The sequence below is a fragment of the Rhinolophus sinicus genome, chromosome 3, assembly GCF_057876585.1.
Source record: "Rhinolophus sinicus isolate RSI-liver-muscle chromosome 3, RSI-T2T, whole genome shotgun sequence".
In the NCBI taxonomy this organism is placed as follows: domain Eukaryota; kingdom Metazoa; phylum Chordata; class Mammalia; order Chiroptera; family Rhinolophidae; genus Rhinolophus; species Rhinolophus sinicus.
In genome coordinates, this window is record NC_142503.1 from 124,011,195 (window position 1) to 124,026,620 (window position 15,426).

A 15,426-nucleotide genomic window follows, 5' to 3' on the forward strand; every position below is an offset into this window, starting at 1 on the left:
TTTATAAAGGTAATGATATATAATGCAAGAACTTCATCTACAATTAGACTTAGTAAGTTTAAATAGGTGAAAATTTAATGTGTGTCATAACACACAAAAACTAAAAAAATTCATCATTGTCACAAATAGCCTACTTAGTTAACTATATGCAGTTTGTGTCTGGATTGTTTTAAGCTGTGAAAGTAAAGAACTTGTGAGTCAATGTTTTTATACAACTTGGTCTTTGTGTTCCTAAACGCATCATCAATAAGTTAAGCAACAGTAACATTTATATTTGCACATATGTGTCTGCTCTATTTAAGAGACTGTCTTTCATAGTCATAGTGTAGAAAATATTCTTATGCTAGGACATCATGGTGGAATGAGAAAACCCCTTTGTATCTACTCTAAAATGTACAAGTCAGACAACTATAATTCAACAAAGGATCCTTTGCTCAACACACAAACATATCTGAGAGATCCATATATCAGTACATCTGCAGGTGGGCTTATTGGAATGAGTAGGGGAGGCAGAATGGGGAGAAGGACATAGATGGTGGCCACAAATGTGCTATGGAGCCTACTGTCACACCAGCTGACATGGTAGTGGTGGAGGAGTCAAGCTGTGACCCTCACACTGTGGCCCAGAAGGTAGGAGGGGCAGAAGCAAACTCCCTGCCTGGAAAGGGGGTTCCCATTGAAGCAAAACCGAGTGGCAATAGAGGAGATGCAGCACAGCAGTGCATCAGATGCAGACTCACAAACCCACATCTTTTTACCTACCCATTGCAGCGGAATCTGGTAGAAGCAGTGAAGATACCTCAGCACAGTGTGGAGGATAACCACTACAAAGAGACAGGAACAGGAGCCCCACCACCTGCCACATCCCATCATGGGTGTGGTGCCCTGCGACAGAGACAACTCAGACACAGAGGAGATGCCTATCACCCTGCAGTAAAGGAGCATTTTCTACATCTGAAACAACACTGCCTCACTGAAATCTTGGAGGTGCCAGTAGTACAGGTAAGAGCAAACAAAAGACCTGTACTGACCAACCTGCTGAGTTGTTAAGAGCAAATCAGTATTTGCAAAAGAAAAGAGCTCACTACCTCAAATAAGCAGGCAGAGAAACAAGCCATAAAATACCATGAATGACAAATATAAGAAGGTAGCACAGAAAGAAACTGAAGTCTCCAGAAAGCAAACTTAAAGACATGGAAGACTGTGATTTAAGTGACAGAGAATTCAAGATTCGATTGCATTTATGAAGAAAACTAAATGAGACACAAGAAAATTTAGAAAGGCAGTTCAGTGAGCTCAGGAAGAAAATTAATGAACAAAAGGAGTGCTTTACCAAACAGATTGAAACTGTATAAAAAGAACCAAACAGAAATTCTGTAGCTGAAGAATTTAATAAGTGAGATAAAGAATGCATTACAGAGCACTGGAAATAGAGCAGACCACCTGGAAGAGAGAATTGGTGAGCTCAAAGAAATAAACCTTACTCAGGTGGAAGAAGAGAGAGGACTAAGAGTTTAAAAAAATGAAAGAACTCTGAGAACTATCTGACTCCATTAGAAAGAACAGTGTCAAAATAGATATACCAATAGGTATACCAGAAGGAGAAGGGAACAGAAAACATATTTCAAAGAAATAATCAATGTGAACATCCTAAACCGATGCAAAGAACTGGGCATTTGAATACAAGAAGATAACAGATCACCTATTATCTCAACATCAAGAGAACTCCAAGAAACATTATGTTAAAACTGTCAAGAATTAATGACAAAGAAATAACTCTCCTGGCAACCAGGAAAAAAAAACAAGACTGTAACCTACAAAGGAAACCCCATTAGATTGTCATCAGATTTATCAGTAGAAACCTTACAAGCCAGGAGAGAGTGGAATGAAACATTCAAATTATTGAAAGAAACCATAAGCCAAGAATAATATATCCAGCAAAGATATCTTTTAGATACAAAAGGGAAATAAAGGCTTTTTCCAGACAAACCAAAGCTGAGGGAATTTACCACCACAAGACCTGTATTATAAGAAAACTTGAAAGAAACTCTTCCACTTGAAACAAAAGCTCAAAAATATGAAAACTTTGAGTATGATGACAAACAGAAGCAAGAAAATGTGAGTCTACTTCAGAATAGGGTTTTCAACACTTAACTATAACATAAAGGTTAAAGGGGGAAAACATTTAAAAATAACCATGACTTCTGCAATTTGATAATGAACGCAATATAGATAGGTATAATTTATGACAGCAAAAACAAGAGGGGAGGAGGAAAAGGACTGAACTTGTACAGGTGAATGGAGATAAGGTGCAATCAGAAGAAAAAGGACTATTGTATGTATGAGGAATTTTACACAAACCTAATGGTAACCCAAAACAAAAATCCAGACTGAAACACAAAACATTAAAAAAAGATGTAATGGAGAAAAAAACATAGAAAACTACTAAACTAAAATAACAGACAAATACAAGTGAAAAGAAACAATGGAGACACAGAGCAAACAGAAAACAAAATATAAAATGGTTTTAATAAGTCCTCATATATCAGTAATCACCCTTAATGTAAATGGACTGAAGTCACCAGTGAAAAGGCAGCATGATGGATTAAAAACAAGTCCCAACTATATGTTGCCTTCAGGAGACTCATCTCAGCTCCATAGCCAAACAGAGGCTGAAAGTGAAGCAAGTGTAAAATGATTCTCCAAGCAAACAGCATCCAGATAAAAGTGGGTGTAGCCATATATATATTAGACAAATAGATTTCAAGACAAAAAAAGGTGACAAAGATGAACATTTTATAATGATAAAGGGCACAGCTCATCAAGAATACATAATACTTGTTAATATATATGTACCCAACCTGAGAGCACCAAAATATACACAACAATTACTAAAAGATCTAAAGGGAGAAACTGACAAAAATACAATTATAGTAGGAGACTTTAATACTGTACTTACAGCAATGGATAGATCATCCACAAAGCAAGTCAAAAAGGAAATAGCCTTAAGTGACACAGTAGATCAAATTAATTGATATTTGTAGAACATTCCATCCTAAAATGACAGAACACAAATACTTCTCAAATACACATGGAAACTTTTCAAGGATAGAGCAAATGTTTGGACACAAAACTAGTTTCAATAAACATAAGATTGAAATCATACCAACCATATTTTCTGACCACAACAGAATAAAATTGGAAATCAACTACAAGTAGAAATCTGGAGAAACCACAAATATATGGAAATTAAAAACCATGCTAGCAAACAACTATGGGGTCAACAAATGAACTACAGATCAAAAGATACATAAAGATAAATGAAAATGAAAATATGACATACAAAAATTTTTGGATGAAGAAAAGTGGTATTAAGAAGGAAGTTTATAGCATTATCAGCCAACCTCAACAAACAAGAAAAACCTCAAATACACAATCTAACACACAAACTTAAAGAACTAGAGAATGAAGAACAAATGAAGAACCCCCAAGTCAGTAGAAGGAAGGAAATAATAAAAATCTGAGTGGTAGTAAATGAAATAGAGAACAAAAAGATAATAGAAAATAAATGGATCAAAGATCTGGTTCTTTGAAAAGATAAAATTGACAAACCTCTGCCCTGACTTACTAAGGTAAAAAAGAAGACTCAGATAAATGACAGCAGAAATGAAAGGGGAGAAGTTACAAAAGACATCACAGAATTACAAAGGATTATATAAGAATAGTATGCAAGGCTATATGTTATCAAATTGGACAACCTAGAAGAAATGGACAAATTCTTAGAATCAAGCAATCTGCTGAGATTGAATCATTAAGACCTGAAAAACCTAAATAGAATGATCACTAGTAAGTAAATTGAACCAATAATCAAAATTCTCCCCCAAACCAAAAGTGCTGGACCAGATGGCTTCCCTGGTGAATACTACCAAACATTCAAGGATTTAATACTTATCCTCAACATCTTCTAAAAATTTAAAGAGGAGGGAATGCTTCCTAATTCATTTTATGAGGCCAACATTACCCTGATACCAAAACCAGGCAAAGACATCAGAAAAAAAAGAAAATTACAGGGCAATATTTCTGATTAACATAGATGCAAAAATCCTAACACAATAACAGCAAATTGAATACAAAAGCCCTCAGCTAACATCATACTGAACAGTGAAAAACTGAAAGGTTTTCCCCCAGGATTAGGAACAAGGATACCCAATGTTACCAAATTCACACCAAAAGAATAAAATATCTAAGAATAAACTTAACAAAGGAAAGGAAGGACCTGTACACTGAAAACTACAAGGCATTGTTGAAAGAAGTTGAAGAACACAAAGAAATGGACATATATTCTGTGTTCATGATTGGAAGAAATAACATTTTTAAAATATCCATATAACCTAAAGCAGTCTACAGACTCAGTGCAATCTCTACGAAAAAAAAAAAACACACCAATGGTATTTTTCATAGAAATAGAGCAAAAATCCTAACATATGTATGGAACCACAAAAGACCTTCAATAACCAAAGCAATTCTGAGAAATAGAACAAAGCCGGAGGTACCACACTCCTGGACTTGAAACTGTACTACAAAGCTACACTAATAAAGACAGCATGGTGTTGGCAGAAAAACAGATACAAAGACCAATGTAACAAAACTGAGAGCATAGAAATAAACCCATACATTATGGGTAATTATTTTTCGACAGAAGATTAAAGACTTGAATGTAAAACTTGAAACGATGAAATATAGAGAAGAAAATATAGGCACTTGACTTATGGACCTTGGTCTCAAAGGTTTTTTTGTGACCGCTAAGGCAAGGGAAACAAAAGCAAAAATGAATGTGACTGCATCAAACTAAAAAACCTGCACACAGCAAAAGTAACCATCAACAAAACAACAAGGCAACCAGCCAAATGGGAGAAGATATTTTCAAATGATACTTCTGATAAGGGGCTAATATATATATAAACACACACACATACATACATATATGTATGTATATATGTATATATTTATAAATATATAAACTAAATATATATAAAAATATATAATTTGTATAATTCAACAAAAAACAAATAATCCAATTTAAAAAATGGGCATGGCACCTCAATAGACACTTTTCCAAGGAAGACATACGGTTGGTCAGCAGATATATAAAAAGATGTTCAGCACCACTTGTTATTAGGAAAATGCATACCAAAACCACAATGAGAAATCACCTCACATGTGTTAGAATGTTTATTGTAAAAAATATAAGAAACAAGTGTTGGCGTGGATGTGGAGAAAAGGGAACCCTCATACACTATTAGTGGGAATGTAAATTAGTACAGCCACTATGGAAACTGTAGTATAGAGATTCCTCAAAATATTAAGAATAGAACTACCATATGATCCAGAAATTCCTCTTCTGGGTATTTACGTGCAAAATATGGAAACACTTATTTGTAAAGATATATGTGCCCCTATGTTCATAGGAATATTATTTGCAATAGCCAAAACATGGACACAATGAATGTGTGCATTGACAGATGATTGGATAAAGAAGATGTGAGATACATACACACACATACACACTGACGTATTACTCATAAAAAGATTGAATACTGCCATTTGCAAAAACATGGATGGACTTTGAAAGTATTATGGTAAGTGAAATAAAGGGCAAAGGACAAAAACCATATAATTTCACATGTATTTGAAATATAAAATAAAATGTAACAAATGAATTTCCAACAACAACAACAAAAACCCAAACTCACAGATACAACAGAATGGTGGTCACCAGAGACGAAAGAGGGTTGCATGAGGGTGACGTAAAGGGACTTAAATATATGGTGATAGAAGGAAACTAGACCTTGGATGGTGAGCACACACAATGGAGCACACAGATGCTGAATTATAATCTTGTACACCTGGAGATTATATAATGTTATTAACCAATATTACCCCAATAAATTTAATTTTTTTAAGTCTTATTCTTGAACAAATAAATGTTCACAACTTTCCAATTGAAAGATATATTAGGGTTCAAACAAAGAAGCAGAATCACAAAGAAATTAGATAGCTAGCTGATATTGATATCAATCTAATATAAATGTTATATATATATTTACATATAATATCAAGATTATATATAAAGATCTATCTCTATATCTTGCAAGATATTTGGCACAACCTTCTTTCGATTAGTTTTTAAAATAATTTTTCTACCTTTTTTTGTTTTATGTGGAATATCATAAGTAAATTTATACATATTTATTTTCAAGTTTTGATTGTGGACAGAGAGAATCAATTCAGGAATAATTGTTTAAAAGGAGAGTATAAACATAGGTGAATTTCTGATAAAAACAGTTACTAATACTTGATAGAATCGGGTAACATGCTAAAAACATATTTATCAAACATTTTTACTGATTTGGGAAACATTTGTTTGAAATTACAGAAAAAGTAAGATATAAACATTTAATTTTTCTTATAATTTTTATATATGAAGTCTATTTCAAATTGAAATTTAATGTATAAGTTTTGGGCTACAGTGTTCTGATTTTCACTTCTTTAAAATATCTGCAGTTTACAATTTTCACAAAAGATTTTGTAGCTGATCACTTAAATGGATGTGTATTTATAAGGAGTTTCTATAACTGTAATTTGTGTAATCCAACAAGTTTCTCAACTCTTCTTGGAGAATCCCACTTATGATTACATATACATAATACATACTTTTCAATGTTTTTACTAAACTTAATAAAATCTGTAATTATATTATTAATTCATCATTTTGTTCAATTATTTACTACTGTGGAAGTATTTATTTTAAGATTATAGGAGAAATTCTTTACTTTATAATTTATACATAATTTTAGACGTACAGAAAAATTGCAAGAATAGTGCAAAGACTTCCTAGGTATTTCATACTTTTCATTTCACATTTGCTTTACTTTTTCTCTCTCATCTTTTCAATGCATGTGTATGTATGATGTATATATTTTTCTGAAACATTAGCGTAAGCTGCAGGCATTGCATCCTTTTATTCCTAAGTACATCAGTATGTAGCTCCTAAAATTCAGGAATTCTCTTACATAATCACAATAAAATTATCAAAATCAGAAAATTAACATTCTTACTATGCTATTATCCAACATAAAGACTTCATTGAGATTTTGTCAATTATATCAATAATGTCCTTTATAACAAAAGAAAAATACAAGAGAATGTGTTACATTCTATAGCCATGTCTCTTTTTTCTCCTCTGTTTTGAATCATTTCCTTAATCTTTCTCTGTATTTCTCTACATTGATCTATTTGAAGAATACAAGCCAGGTATTTTGTAGAACTTCTCTCAATTTAGGTTTGTTTCTTCATGATTAGATCCAATTTCTGCCCTTTTGGCAAGGATGTGAAAGAAGTGATGCTGAGTTTTTTTCATTGTATCATATCAGAAACCACTTGCTGTCAATTAGTCTCATCACCATGAAATTTAAATTTGATCATTAGCTTAAGGTCATGCCTGCCAAGTTTTTTCACTGTAATATTTTTACTCTGTCATTAATAAGTACCTTTTGCATAGATGCAGAAAAAGCATTTGGCAAAATGAAACAGCCTTTCCTAATAAAAACTCTCAACAAATCAGGGATTAAAGAAAATGCCTCAACATAATTAAGGCCATATGAGACAAGTCCATAGCTAACATCATACTAAATAGTGAAAAGTTAAAAGCTATACATCTAAGATGAGGAACAAGGTAAAGCTGCCCACTCTCACCACTTTTCTTCTATATAGTATTAGAAATCCTACCCATATCAATTACACCAGAAAAAGAAATAAAAGGCATCCAAATCAAAGAGGAAGACGTAAAACTGTCATGATTGCAGATGACATGATATGATGTATAGAAAACCCTAAAGATTCTACCAAAAAACTGTTAGGACTAATGTAAAATCAGTGAAGTTGCAGAATACAAAGTCAGTAGACAAAAACCTTTGTGTTCATATACATTAATAACCAACTCTTAATAAGAGAAATTAAGAAAACAATCCTATTTTCAATTGCATCAAAAAGACAATACCTAAGAATAAATTTAACCAAAGAGGTGAAAGACCTGTATACTGAAAACTATAACACATTGCTAAAAGAAATTGAAGAAGACACAAATAAATGGAAAGATATTCTATGCTCAGGGATTGGAAGAAACTATATAGTTAAGATGTCCATCCAACCCAAAGCAATCTACAGATTCAACGCATTCCTAATAAAATTACAGTGGAAATTTTTCACAGAAACAGAACAATTTTAAAATTTGTATGGAGCCACAATAGCCACTGTTAGCCAAAGCAATATTAAGAAAGAGGAATAGAGGTGGAGGTATTATGCTCCCTGGTTTCAAACTATACTACCAAGCTATAGTAAGCAAAACATTATGATAATGGAACAATAACAGACACAGATCAATGGAACAGAATAGAAAGCCCAGAAATTAATCCACACTTATAAGGTTACCTAATATATTACAAAGAGGGGGGGTATGCAATGGGGAAAAGACACTCTCTACGAGAAATGATTTTAGGAAAACTGGATAGATACATGCAAAAATAAAAATAAAGCTGGAGAACCATACACAAAAGTAAACTCAAAATGGATTAGAGACTGAAATGTATGAGCTGAAACCACAGAACTCCTAGAAAAAAATATAGGCAGTAAACACTGACATTAGTATTAGCAATAGTGTTCTGGATATGTCTCCTCAGGCAAGGACAACAAAAGCAGAAATAAAGACATGTGACTACATCAAACTAAAAAGCTTTTGCACAGCAAAAGAAGCCATCAACAAAACAAAAAGACAACCTGATACATTGAAGAATATATTTGCAAATAATATACTCAATATGTGGTTAATGTCCAAAATATACAAAGAACTCTTGCAACTCAACATTAAAAAAAAAAAAAAAAAAAAACTAAAATGAGCAGAGGACCTGAAGAGACATTTTCTCTCCCCCCCCGTCCCCCCCCAAAAAAAATGTAGATGGCCAAAAGACACATGGAAAGATGTTCAACGTCACTAATTATTAGGGAAATGCAAATCAAAACCACAATGAGATATCACCTCCTACCTGTTTGAACAGATATTATAAAAAAGTCAACAAATAACAACTGTTGGCAGGATGTGGAGTAAAGGGAACCCTTGTGTACTCGTGGTGAGATTGTAAATTGGTGCAGACATTATGGAAAGCAGTATAGAGATTCCTTAGAAAATAAAAAATAGAACTATCAAGTGACTCATCATTTTAACTTCTGAGTATTTATGTGAAGAAAATGAAACACTAATTAAAAAATATATATATGCATTATTTACAATAGCCATGATATGGAAGGAACCTAGGTGTCCATTGGTAGATGCATGGATAAAGAAGATGTGGTACATATACTCATATGCAATGGAATATTACTCAGGCATGAAAAAAAGAATATTGCCATTTGTGACAACATGGATGGTCTATAGGGTATTATTCTAAGTAAAATAAGTCAGACAGAGATAGAAAAGTACCATGTGACTTCACCTTCACCTATATGTCAAATCTGAAAAAAACAAACAAAACAGACTCACAGATACAAAGACCAAACTGATGGTTGCCAGAGATGAGGGGGTGAAGGATGGGAGAAAAATATGAAAAAGAATAAGGGGTACAAACTTCTAGTTAAAGAAAAAAGTCACAGGAGATAATGTACGGTGTAGGGGAAATAGTTAATATTATTGTAATAATTTTGTATGGTTACAGATAGTTACTAGACTTATTTTGGTGATCACATCATAAGAAATATAAATGTTTAGTCCTTATGTTGTAAATGTGAAACTAATATAATGCTGTATGTCAACTTTACTTCAATAAAAAAGATAAATTACCTAGGAATACATTTAACCAAGGAAGTGAGAGACCTGTACTCTGGAAACTATAAAACATTGATGAAAGAAATTAAAGAAGACACAAATAAATGGAAAGATATTCTGTCCTCATGGATTGGAAAATTTAATATTGTGAAATGTCCCTACTACCCTATGCAATCTACAGATGAAATGCAGTCCTTATCAAAATTCCAATGGCATTTTTCAAAGAAATAGCACAAACGATTCTAAAATTTGTGTGGAATCAAAAAAGACCCTGAATAGCCAAAGTAATCCTGATAAAGAAGAACAAAGCTGGAGTCATCACACTCCCTGATTTCAAACATTATTATGAAGCTACATAATCAAAATAGAATAGTATTGGCATAAATACAGATACACAGGTCAATGGAAAAGAATAGAGAGCCCAGAAATAAACACATATATGGTTAATATATGACAAAGGAGCCAAAAATACACAATGAGGAAAGGACAGTCTCTTCATTAAATGGTGTTGGGAAAACTGGACAGCTATATGCAAAAAGTGAAACCATACCTCTATCTCAAACAATACACAAAAATTAACTCAAAATGGATTAATGACTTGAAAATAAGACCTAAAATATAAAACTCCTAGAAGAAATAAGTGGTAAACTCCTTGAAATCTGTCTTGGCAATGATTTTTAAGATTTGACACCAAAAGCAAAGGCAACCAAAGCAAAATTAAACAAGTGGGACTGCATCAAACTAAACAGCTTCTGAACAAAAAAGGAAACTATAGCAAAGTGAAAAGGCAACCAACTGAATGGAGAAAATATTTGCAGATCACTATTGAATAAGGGGTTAATAACCAAAATGCATAAAGATTTCATAAAACTCAATATAAAAAGACAAACATTCTGATTAAAAAATAGCAGAGGACCTGAATAGACATTTTTCTAAAGACAATGTACAGATTGCCAGTTAGGTACAGGAAAAGGTGCTTAATATCACTAAATATCAGGAAATGCAAATCAAAACCACCATGTGATATCATATCATACATGTTAGAATGGTTATTAAAAAAGACAAGAAATAGCAAGTGTTGGCAAATATGTGAAGAAAAGAGAACCCTCCTGCACTGTTAGTGGGATTGTAAATTGGTGCTACCACTATGGAAAACTGTATACAGGTCCCTCAGAAAATTAAAAATGGAACTATTACATGATCCAGCAATTCCACTTCTGGGTATTTATTCAAAGAAACAAAAATACTAATCAAAAAAACATATGCACTGTCATATTTATTGCAGCATTATTTACAATGTCCAAGTCATGCAAGCAACCTAACTGCCCATTCATTAATAGTTGAATAGATAAAGAAGATGTGATATACGAGGTCTGGCAATTAGTTTGCGAACTTGTTGCAATGATGTTGCTAACCTTTTTTTATATCAGAGGGATTATTCATTATCAATTTGTACCAACTAGACAAACAGCTAACCAAGTTTACTATTTGGAAGTGCTGAAAAGACTGCATGAAAAAATTAGATGACTTAAACTTTTCACCAACAATTCATGGCTCTTGCATCACAACAATGCATCAGCTCACACATATGTAAGGGAGTTTTTAGCCAGTAAACAAATAACTGCTTTGGAACACCCTCCCTACTCATCTGATCTGGACCCCAATGACTTCCTTACCCAAAGATAAAAGAAATATTGAAAGGAAGACAGTTTGATGACATACAGGACATCAAGAGTAATATGATAACAGCTCTGATGGCCATTCCAGAAAATGAGTTCCGAAATTGCTTTGAAGAGTGGACTAGGTGCTGGCATCGGTTCATAGCTTCCCAAGGGGAGTACTTCGAAGGTGACTGTAGTGGTATTCAGCAATGAGGTATGCAGCACTTTTTCTAGGATGAATTTGCAAACTTAATTATCTGACCTCCTATATGTGTATATATACCTATATGTGTATATACACAGGATGCCAAAAAAATGTGTACATATGTTAAGAAAGGAAAAAAAAACATATTAAAATTACTCTGATGATAACTTTGAGCACCTCTTGTAATTGCAGAAGTCAAACATGACTTGTATTCCTCTTTTGTGATTGGTATATATTAATTATTACAGTTTTAATACAGAGTTTTCTCTTTCTTAAAATGTGTATACATTTTTTGGCACCGTGTGTGTGTGTGTGTGTGTGTGTGTGTGTGTGTGTGTGTGTGTGTGTGTGTCTGTATGTTTGTGAATGCATCCTAGAAAAAGTACTACACACCTCATTGTTGAATATCACTATGGTCACCTGTGAAGTACTCCCCTTGGGAAGCTATGCGCTCACGCCATTGCCTAGTCCACACTTCAAAGCAATTTTGGAACTCTTTTTCTGGAGCTGTTGTTGTATTACCCTTGATGTCCTGAATGTCATAAAAATATCTTCTTTTCAATATTTTCTTTATCTTTGGATAAAGAAAGAAGTTATTGGGGGCAAGATCAGGTGAGTAGGGAGGGTGTTCCAATACAGTTATTTGTTTACTGGCTAAAAACTCCCTCACAGACAATGTCATGTTAGCTGGTGCATTGTTGTGATGCAAGAGCCATGAATTGTTGGCAAAAAGTTCAGGTCGTCTAACTTTTTCATGCAGCTTTTTCAGTACTTCTAAATAGTAAACTTGGTTAACTGTTTGTCCAGTTGGTACAAATTGATAATGAATGATCCCTCTGATATCAAAAGGTTAGCAACATCATTGCAACAAGTTCATGAACTTAATTGTCAGACCTTGTATATACACAATGGAATATTATATAGACATAAAAAGAAGACAATCTTGCCACTTTGTGACTACATGGGTTGAACTTGAGGGCATTATGCTAAGTGAAATAAGTCAGATAAATCTCACTTTATGATCTCAGTTACATCTGGAATCTAAAACAATAACAAGATCATAGATACAGAAAACAGATCGGTAGTTGCCAAAGGTAGGGGTGTACATGGGCAAAACCTAAAGGGTGTCAAAAGGTACAAACATCCAGTTATAAGATAAATGTCATGGTGATATAATGTACAGCACAATGACTACAGTTAATATTCTATTACATACATATTTAAAATTGCTGAGTGTAGCAATTCTTGTGATGAGAAAGAAAATTTTGTAACTATGTATGATGATGGATATTAAATAACATACAGTGATGATCATTGCCCAATATACACAAATATTGAGTCATTGTGTTTTGCACCTGAAAATAATATAATGTTGTATGTCAATTATACCTCAATCAATAAAAATAAAAGCTAGCAAATAAAAGCCACATAGAAATAATAAATAAAGGGTAGATATTATTATTCTTTTAACTTTCACAGTTCTTAAGACAATATTGGCTCTAATATCTTTAGAAAGCCTAATATAATTTGCTATGTTTCTCTATTATAATAAATTAAATCTTTCATAAGCATTAATTGGTAATTCATGTCTTCATACCAGTATGGAAACGTAAATTTAGCAAAAGAAACATGAAAGGAAAAGACAATTATATGTAACACCAAAATTATGTAGTGTCCATGTTTCCAGAGGAAATAATAGGATTCTCAATCATGAATTTTTTTATATGGGATTGATTTCATAAGATTTCCATGTGGGAACTTTGAACAGTTTTGAAGGAAAGGTAGAGGTATTAATTTGTAGAAGGAGAAACAAAATGGGTGGTATTAGGGCTTGCTGGCAGGGATAATACATTTTTTTGGCTGGATAAAAACGTGTACTGCAGCTTGTAATGATATGCTACATTACTGGGAGTTTATACATTTGCTTAATATACAACATTTGACTGAAATGCTGTATATATTTTATGCTTTCACATTTATTTTCATCCCCATCAAGAGGTTCCTTCCTGTTTGACACAACCTGCTTGAGAACTAATTTTCTGTTTTTAGGAAACAAACCATGTCTAAACAATAATGTAGAAAGAATTATTGTTGTCTCTGTTTAGAATAAAGTTGGAGCTTAAATTTCTGCTTTGCTGTTTAGCCTTTCAGGTTTTCAGCTGCTTTCTACTGTGCTCTTTGGCGGCCTCCATGCATTCAAATTTCAAAAGCCACTCAAGAATTTGAGCAGAGTTTATATGCCAATTTTGGTCCTCTATTTCCTAAACTGTCTTCCTTTCTTTGCATTTTCCTCCTCAACATCCAGTTTTCTGGCAGCCCCAAATTCTTTCCTCTGGTGCCTCAAGCAAAAATACTGGAGTTTTCTGCTTGAATTTAGCTGACCCATTCCATATGAACTGAGGGGTACCCTCTGAACAATATAAATATAGCTCTCACCTTGTTTTGTTTGCTTCCTTCAAAGGTCAAATCAGCTTCAATATCTGCCAGTATTTAGTTGCTCTAAAATGCCTTCAAGTAGTTCAGTTTTAAAACATTTTGTCCAGAGTTTACAATTGTTATCAGAGAGAGGATATAACATATTCTTTTGTTACCAGATTCTGGAATAGTTTTTAACTTTGAAAATATTATACAATTGTCCTCTGAATTCTATTTTTGTTAATGAGCAATGCAGTTCAGTCTAATTATCATTTTTATAGGTAAGTTCTGATTGCTTTTTAATTGTTCTTATTTTCATTGGTTTTCTTCAATTTCCCTATAATGTCTTTAAGCTTTAAGGTAGAGGTGTGTGTGGAGAGAGAGAGAGAAAGAGAGACCAAGAGAGAGAGAGAGAGGGAACTCAGTGTACTGCTTCAATATCCGAATTAATTTTTTTTCTTAATTCTGCAGTATTCTTAATTATTCCTTTGAGTATAATCTCTTTTCTTGTTCACTGTTATCTGTTGGAATTAAATTACTGCAGTAGCCTCATAACGTTCTCCAAACTTCTACTTGCCTTCCCTCAGTGGTCCACTACCAATATAACAACTAGAATGATTCTTTAATACAAATCGGGTCTCATATCTCATTCCTTTGCCTTTCAAGACCTGCAAATACCTCCATAAATAATTGAATTTCTTTATAATTCTTATAATTCCTTACATGATATGCAATCTGACCCCATTTCCAACACCTGTTTCTCACAATCTTTCTAATTCTACCCTCTTGTTCTTTGCTGAACATACCATGTATGCTCCAAAAATACTAGGACATTTGCTCTGCTTCTTCCTTCAGTCTGGAGCACAACTCAAACAGCTATCCATTTGACTAACTCCCTTAGTCCTTTCAATATTTTTTTCAAATTTCCTCTTCTCAATGAGTCCTTTCCTAAGCATCCTATTTTATACTGCAATTGTCCCTCACTCTCACACTTGGTTAGGCTGTAAACTTCACAGGGATGAGACTCGGTCCTATTTTGTTCACAGATATATCCCAGTGCTTTGAATGCAAGTTGGCACATAGTAGAATGTAAATATTTATTGAATGAATGAATGTGTGATAGATATCATTTGTCTGACTACTGTGTCTCTTCACTATTCTTTTATAGTTTTTGTATCTATCTGTGCTGTATTCTGAGTGATTCCCAAAACTATCTACTGATGGCTTAATTCTCTTTTCCCCATATCTATGCTGCTGCTTAATCACTA